An 8124-nucleotide genomic window follows, 5' to 3' on the forward strand; every position below is an offset into this window, starting at 1 on the left:
CACTTACAACGACCTCCTCTCATTTCTGGAAGCGTCTAGACTTCTTTCTCCAGCAACCGCCCCCCATTATGACACGGGGAGCCCACCCCTCCCACGGGCTGGCTCTCTCTGGCCTGGACGGGGCTCCATCCACGGCTTTGGAGATCCAGCTTATGATCCAGACCCGAGACGGCGAACACAGTAATGGGTTCAGCTGGAGGCGGTCTGCTGCCTGTCCCCTGGGAGTGGCCCTTGAGGGAAGGAAGGGAGGGAAGGTTTCCAGTGGCTTCCATTGGCCTGGAACTCGGGGAATTGGAGACCCGCTAAGCTTATTTCTTGGCGACCCTGAAGGCGAGCATGCTGGTAATAGAGAACCTACTGGAAGGAGAAGAGAATCAGCCCTGGGGACTTCATTTCAGCTCCTGCCTGATGTCTGTCTGCCTGCAGCTTGCTAAGCTTCCCAGGCTTTCTGGAAGGTGACATGCCTCCCTTTGCCGTAAGCCAGCTTGTCGCAAACCCAGCTGGGCTCTTAGTGCACGCTTGAGCTCTTTCTGTCCTCTGTGCGCTCACCTTATGGTTCCTTTTGCCCAGAACAGCGTCCACACCGTGTCCTTGTCTTCACTGGGTCTCTTCCTTCTCGAATAGGAAAGACATCTTCCAGGTGGGGTTTTCTCTCTGCTTCTGGGAAGAAAAAGGAGAGGGTCACGACGCCTTTCTTGAACCTGCTGCTTTTTCAAGTACCTTGAGCTCAAAATAAATTTTATGTCAAAGCCTCGTATTCTGAGGGGTATGTTCAAGTTTCCTTCCCTGCAGAGCCACTGCCAGAGAGAGATGTGTGCAACGCCTCGCTGGGTTTTGCTGGAACAGGACCTCCGTGGCCTCGGGCCCCTCTGCTTCCGTCTCCCCCACCCCTGCTGGCTCTTTCCCTCTGACCCCCTGTCTTCCTGTCTTTCTCCCTGTCCCTCCCTCTCTCTACTCTTCCTCCCTCGGTCTGTCTGTCTGTCCCGCCTTCTCCCCCAGCCACTCCTTCGGCCAAGCTTGTGGAAACACACTGAGGAAAAGAGAGGGGTCAAGTCCGCCAGTAGCCTCCCGCCTGCACGCTGTTTGAGCACCGATCATTCTGGATCATTCTGAACCGTAAGCCTGTGTTCTCAACCACGAGGCTGTGGGATGGGACAAAGTACTGAAATGGGGGCGCCGAGAGGGGGGGCTCAGTCAGTTAAGGGTCCAACTTCGGCTCGGGTCATGATCTCACTGTCCATGGGTTCATGCCCCGTGTCGGGCTCTGTGCTGACAGCTCGGAGCTGGAGACTGCTTCGGATTCTGTGGCTCCCTGCTTCTCTCTGCCCCTCCCCATGCGCGCTCTCTCTCTGTTTCTCAAAAATAAATATGAAACCGTTTCTTGTCTACACGGCCCGTACAAATGTTAGCTATGTTGCAGAAGTGGAGAGACCCTATGGAGCACGGACCTCTGCGTTGAGGCCAGATTTAAGACCCGGAGCTCGGAGGCTGGTGCCGCCTTCCTGGCAGAAGACAGAAGGTCACGATGGTCAATTTGTCTTCACAGCCTGGCGTCACAATGAATGCAGGACACTCACTGGCAGCACCCCTGTGGACGGGCTCGGTGCCTTGTTTCAAGTGCACCTGGGTGGCTCTGCCGGGTGGTTGTCCCCTGGCTGTCCCCTGCTGTGCTCCTTCAGTTTGCCAAGAGAGAATCATCCAAAGTTAAAGGGAGGAGAGGTCGGAGACCATCAGCAGCGACAGGAGCCTTCCTTCCTGGGAGAATTCTAGGGATTAGCCAGAGAGCTTTGCAGGAGGTTAAAAAAAAGGGGGGGGGGTTCTTTTCTCCATCATTGGCAAACGCATCACAATTGCTTATGTTGTAAGATCTCAAAAGTTCATGACAGCAAACAAGAAGGCCAGTTTTGGCTTTATTCATAAAATGCAGTGGCTTTAACTTCTGCTCCAGAACTTTAAAAGCTTTAAGGCAGTAGGGCCTCTTTAAAAAAAAAAATTGTTTTAACTTTTATTTATTTTTGAGAGACAGAGACAGAGTGCAAGTCGGGGAGGGGCAGAGAGAGGGGGAGACACAGAACCCGAAGCAGGCTCCAGGCTCCGAGCTGTCGGCACAGAGCCCGACGCGGGGCTTGAACCCACGGACCGTGAGATCATGACCTGAGCTGAAACCAAGAGTTGGTCAGTGAGCCGCCCAAGCACACCATGCCTTCCCGCCCCCGCCCTGTAATTCAGAGGATCAGGACCAATGTCTACACTTGTTCTGTGTGATTTGCCACACAACTTCAGAGGAATGAGCTCTCTCGGTCTCTCTCCACACATCGTGTCTGTGCCAGGACCCTAGCAGTCGGTCCTGGCTTCCTCGAGCCTCTGTCCTCATTTCCCACCGGTGTAGCTCACGGCTCTTTACAGAGCTGACCTTTGAGCATGTGCAGACCGCGTCTCTGTAGAATGTGATCTTCGAGCCCTGGGGATCCCTAGAAGTTTCCGGTCACACCCTGCGATTCTCTGAAGGTAGAGGACAAATCCTTAAACATCTTGAACGCCCAGCACCAGCTACACAGGTACAAAGTGTGTGCTCAACACATACCTCCTGACAGAGATAACTTCCCTCTTTTAAAATTGAAATCATATTTTTAAAACTCGGTATTTGTGATGGTAAACGTGTATGAATGAGAAAAAACCATTTTTTCTTAAAGTCCAGAATTGTTGAATTTTCAGAACTTTTTACTTACAGTGATAAACGTATCTGATCAAGAAACATAAATTCGTGTGCCCTGATTGGGTTGTTGATACCCGTGTTAATGGCATCAGACTCTTAGGTTCCATGGCCCTGATTTCAGGTCATTTCCCACCTGCCTCTCTAGGGTGACCTTCTCTGCCCTCTTGCTGAGGTTTTTTTCCCTGCCCACTGTACCCCGATCCTCACCATGTCAGGGTGAAGGCCACCAGGGCAATTGCATTCTCACCTGTGGCTTGAACTCCGTCGCTGTGCTGAGAAGCTTCTCCAAACGTCACGGCGCACTGCGTCGAGCGCCTAGCAATTGTCCTAAGAGTTCCCGTGCCTGCGGGCGGACACATAGGTTAACCTGGTCTCTGCTGTGTAGTCAGAGCGGTATTTCCAAAGTCAAATCTCAGCGTGTCTCTTCTTGGCTCCACAGCCTGGTACAGATTCACACCGTTGTCAGCGTAAACCAGAACCACAGCGCGTGGCTTTCCCGGCCCCTCTGACCCACGTCTAGGTCTCTCTTCAGACGTAGCTCTCTCTCAGCCCACCTTTGGTAATCCATGCTATTTATTCCAAATTTGTTTTTCTTTCTCTTTCCCTGGAATCTTCATGCCCTCTTTTACTGCTGCACTTTGGAATACCCTACCTTTTTTTTTTTTTTTTTCTAGGAATAGTCTTTTCCTCTTAGATGATTCCTGGCTAGTTTAGGTTCAACCTAGACCTCACCTCCTCCGGGGAACCTTCCAAGACCTCCTATTTCCCCATCTCTCTGGTCTGGATTAGATGTCCCTCCTGTGTACTGATGAGCCACAGGGGGTTGTGTTGACCTATATATTTGTATGAACACCCCCAGCCCCACTTAACCTCTAAGGTTTTTGGGGAAAGGACAGTTGACATTTGTCCCTTCTTCTATCTTCTGGAATGACCTTAGAGCCTGGATCTCAAGAAATGCTTTGTTGACTGCATCACTGCGGATGGTGATTTAGCTGCGGGGGGGGGGGGGGGTGTCAAGGTTATGTCTTTTATTCTAAACAGTGTCTAAGACAAATGTGGTTCCCAGCCAGATTTGGGGCACTAGCCCAGCTGTGAATATATGAGGAACTGAGGCACAGAGAAGGTGTGTCCTCGGAGGGTCCGGGAAACATTCCCTTTACTTGCGTAGCGATGGAAGCACTCGCTTCGTTGGACGGTAAATCCAAGAATCCAGACATGGGAAGGAGTACTGTTTCTGTCAAGTCCAAAGGTCTTTATGAAGCCCTCGGTGGAAAGAGCTGTGCCAGGAGGTGAAGCGCACTCTGCTCTTTCGGGAGGCGTAGACGTTAGGCGGGACTCAACTCACTAGCACGTCCTATGACGCGGGAATAATCGGGTTCTGCTCTGCACGATCTCCCCCGCTGTCTCCCTGGGTATCAGCTGCCTCTTCCTCCACCGGTTAACACGGAGTAAAAGCGCGTTGTGCCGGGGGTTCGGCCGGGTGCTTGCCGCAGGCTGTGCGGTCCCCACTTGGACACGAGCCGCGGGTGCATCCAAAGGAAAGGCAAACCACATTGCCTTGTCTTCTGGGTGTCCTCCCGAGGGTGGGGGACTCAGTCCTGGGAGAGCTCACGGTGCGGGGTGGGGGGAGGGGAGACACGGCTCTTCAGAAGAGGCTGGAAGGCCCTGGAGGGGTGATAGGACTTGAGCTGACTTTTGAATGAGGTTGAAAATGAGCTCTGTCTGGGAGGGGTCAGAAAGTGCCGATAGACGCTGGGCATTGGAGGGGGGAGCACAAACGAGGTGGGGGGGAGCACGGATGAAGAGGGGGGAGCACGGATGCATTTGGGCCACTGTGTGCACACTGAGTGTGCGGCCCGGGAGGGGGACGGCGGTGTCTCAGCATGGACACGAAATGCCGTCACAGGCGTGGGGGGCAAGGGGACCGTGAGAGGTTCTGAGCAGGCTCAGTCAAGGAGAAGAAAGAGAACATCGAAGGATTGAAACGAATGAAGCAACGCGACGTCGGTATCTTACTGCAACTTTATTCATTGACAGCAAATTTCTTAGTGAAATATTGAGTCGGCCTTAGATTTCGGTGAAGAAAACTCACATACGAGGGCAGCAACTTTCAAAAGTCAGTGCATTTGGGGAATGGGTGGCTGTTCAGCCACCCACCTAGAAGCCTGGGTCCTGCTGGTTTGGCGGGGAGCCCCCGATATGTAGGTAGCAAGCTTCTTGAGTTTCAGGGTACCTGTGGCGAGAGCAGCCCGGGAAATCCGATCGGCACCATCAGAAGTCACCGCAGGGTTTAATTAGGTCAGGAAAACACTTCCGTTTGCAAGCGAGGAAAGCGGGTAATCGTTAACTTTACTGAGAGGTGATTCGCTGTAACGTTTCGTCCCGAAGCCGGGCAGACATCATCCGCAGGGACGTGGACTGATAGAAGTGTGCGCGATAGGTGACGGCATTTGTGTGATTTTGGCACAAAAGTGAGGATTTGAAGACAGCTACAAGCTGTACTAGCAAAGGAGAAAGTGTAACTGTCGAGACCGGTTTTGAATTCTAACTGGACCACAAAGCATTTCAAAGCACGAAGTTCTTTTTCTTTTCCTCTCTAACTTAAAACTGGGCTGTATTTTTTCACATTTGGTAAAAAGAAGGCTTCGAGTCTTCGACCCAGAGCGCCAAGCTGTAGCCGAGAGCGCATTTTTAGAACTGATTTATGGGCCCCAGAAGGCCACCTGAAGAAAGATCTCTGTGGCTCGCTGTCCTATTTTGCTTTTTCTGAATTACTTTGTATCTGATTTAGACAGTGGAAATTATCGGTGTGGGATTTTGCATGCAGATTGGGCACTGTTTCCGAACTTCTTTTCCAATGCATATTTCATGATTAGTATCCTCAAACCCCAAAACCTCTCTGGAAAAACATATTCTGTACCTTTGTGATTTGTTTAATAAACTGGAGGTAGACAAGTTAAAGGAGCTGCCTCTTAATTTAATGAGAAGTACTTTTCAAACAACACTTGGAATAATTGCAAATGGCATTGGACAAGAACAACAAAGTGCTGAAGGGGAGAAAGGATTTAATTTTTAACGATGGACTTTTCAATGAGAACATTTTAGAAAGAATGACTTAAAAGCTGTAATTAGAAAAGTTGGCTCATTTGGAGGACGCGGAGGACCCACAGCTTCTTCCTCTCGATGTTGTGGGTTGAGAAGCAGACGTAAAGGGAGTTTAGATACCATCAGAGCAATGCCTTCGCCGTAACTTGTGAGGGAGGAACCCAGCACCCAAGGAGGAACCCAGCACCCATGAGGAACCCAGCACCCACGAGGAACCCAGCACCCACGAGGAACCCAGCACCCACGGGGATCCCAGCACCCAAGGAGGAACCCAGCACGCACGAGGAACCTAGCACTCACGAGGAGCCCAGCACTCAAGGAGGAACCCAGCACCCACGAGGAACCCAGCACCCAAGGAGGAACCCAGCACCCATGAGGAACCCAGCACCCAAGGAGGAACCCAGCACCCATGAGGAACCCAGCACCCACGAGGAACCCAGCACCCACGAGGAACCCAGCACCCAAGGAGGAACCCAGCACCCACGAGGAACCCAGCACCCAAGGAGGAACCCAGCACCCACGAGGAACCCAGCACCCAAGGAGGAACCCAGCACCCACGAGAAACCCAGCACCCAAGGAGGAACCGAGCACCCATGAGGAACCCAGCACCCACGAGGAACCCAGCACCCACGAGGAACCCAGCACCCACGGGGAACCCAGCACCCAAGGAGGAACCCAGCACCCAAGGAGGAACCGAGCACCCATGAGGAACCCAGCACCCACGAGGAACCCAGCACCCACGAGGAACCCAGCACCCAAGGAGGAACCCAGCACCCACGGGGAACCCAGCACCCAAGGAGGAACCCAGCACCCAAGGAGGAACCCAGCACCCACGAGGAACCCAGCACCCACGAGGAACCCAGCACCCACGGGGATCCCAGCACCCAAGGAGGAACCCAGCACGCACGAAGAACCTAGCACCCACGAGGAGGCCAGAACCCAAGGAGGAACCCAGCACCCACGAGGAACCCAGCACCCAAGGAGGAACCCAGCACCCACGAGGAGCCCAGCACCCAAGGAGGAACCCAGCACCCACGAGGAGCCCAGCACCCAAGGAGGAACCCAGCACCCACGAGGAACCCAGCACCCAAGGAGGAACCCAGCACCCACGAGGAACCCAGCACCCAAGGAGGAACCCAGCACCCACGAGGAACCCAGCATGCACGGGGATCCCAGCACCCAAGGAGGAACCCAGCATGCACGAGGAACCCAGCACCCACGAGGAACCCAGCACCCACGAGGAACCCAGCACCCAAGGAGGAACCCAGCACCCAAGGAGGAACCCAGCACCCACGAGGAACCCAGCACCCAAGGAGGAACCCAGCACCCACGAGGAACCCAGCACCCAAGGAGGAACCCAGCACCCACGAGGAACCCAGCACCCAAGGAGGAACCCAGCACCCACGAGAAACCCAGCACCCTAGGAGGAACCGAGCACCCATGAGGAACTGAGCACCCATGAGGAACCCAGCACCCATGAGGAACCCAGCACCCACGAGGAGCCCAGCACCGATGTAGGAACAGGGACATGATGATCCATCTCGGTGGGTCAGGGATGGAAGAAAGCATGAAAACTTTTCTCTTAAATGCAGATTCCCTGTTTCCTTGGAGATAACTGACCCTTGTGCAGGAAATTCCAGGACCTGCAGTCCCAGCAAGCCCTCTCCTGTAGGACTTGTCCACCTGTGTGCCTCCAAGGATGCGAGGGTGGGAAAGCGTCGGGGGCAAGTAACTTCATCTTTCCGTCTTCTGTCCTCTGCGCGCCATCACCAGTTTCTGTCTCTCCAGACTCCAAGGATCCTCGGACCCCTCCCCCCCACTTTGCCATATTCACTGGACCCCCAGGACTTAGACCCTTGTGAGTGCCCCAGATGTCCGGTTTTCTTGCTCCCCTGCCTATGTGGCCTCTGTTGTCACTGACGTCTTTGCAACCGTGGTCTCGTAAGTGTGGTTCTTCTCCCAATTCTGCAAACCTTAAGCGATTCTCTTCGCTTCGGACAGAATGACATTTCCAAATTTCAAGTTCGGCGTGGCCCTTGTGTGCTTAAACTAACCCTCCGGCGCGCCTCCCCCGCCAGAGGGGAGGCGGCCCTCCTCTGCATGGCTCGCCGCGTCTTGCGACACCCCCCACCCTGCTTGCTGTCTCTTTCAGGGGCATCTCTCGTCACCTAGCACGTTCTACATGAGCCACATTTAACTGGTGGTTTGTCCAATTTGCTCTGTTTTATGGTAAGGTCTTCGCATATTCCGGTTTGTGTCAAATAAGGTTTGCCTTTCTGGGAAACTCCTCCCCATCCTTCAGA

The 8124-nt window shown here is 53.6% G+C and overlaps 1 long non-coding RNA gene across 1 annotated transcript; it reads right to left on the reverse strand.

The window, feature by feature from the left end:
• Positions 1–374: 374 nt before the first annotated feature.
• Positions 375–1781, reverse strand: LOC109254234 (uncharacterized). The gene is made up of 3 exons (XR_002074702.2): positions 1729–1781; positions 1578–1673; positions 375–660 (listed from the first exon to the last, which is right to left on the reverse strand). It is a non-coding gene; the product is annotated as an uncharacterized LOC109254234 (long non-coding RNA).
• Positions 1782–8124: the final 6343 nt, after the last annotated feature.

Source organism: Panthera pardus, unplaced genomic scaffold (genome assembly GCF_024362965.1).
Source record: "Panthera pardus isolate Hobbes unplaced genomic scaffold, ASM2436296v1 HiC_scaffold_13, whole genome shotgun sequence".
Classification (NCBI taxonomy): Eukaryota; Metazoa; Chordata; class Mammalia; order Carnivora; family Felidae; genus Panthera; species Panthera pardus.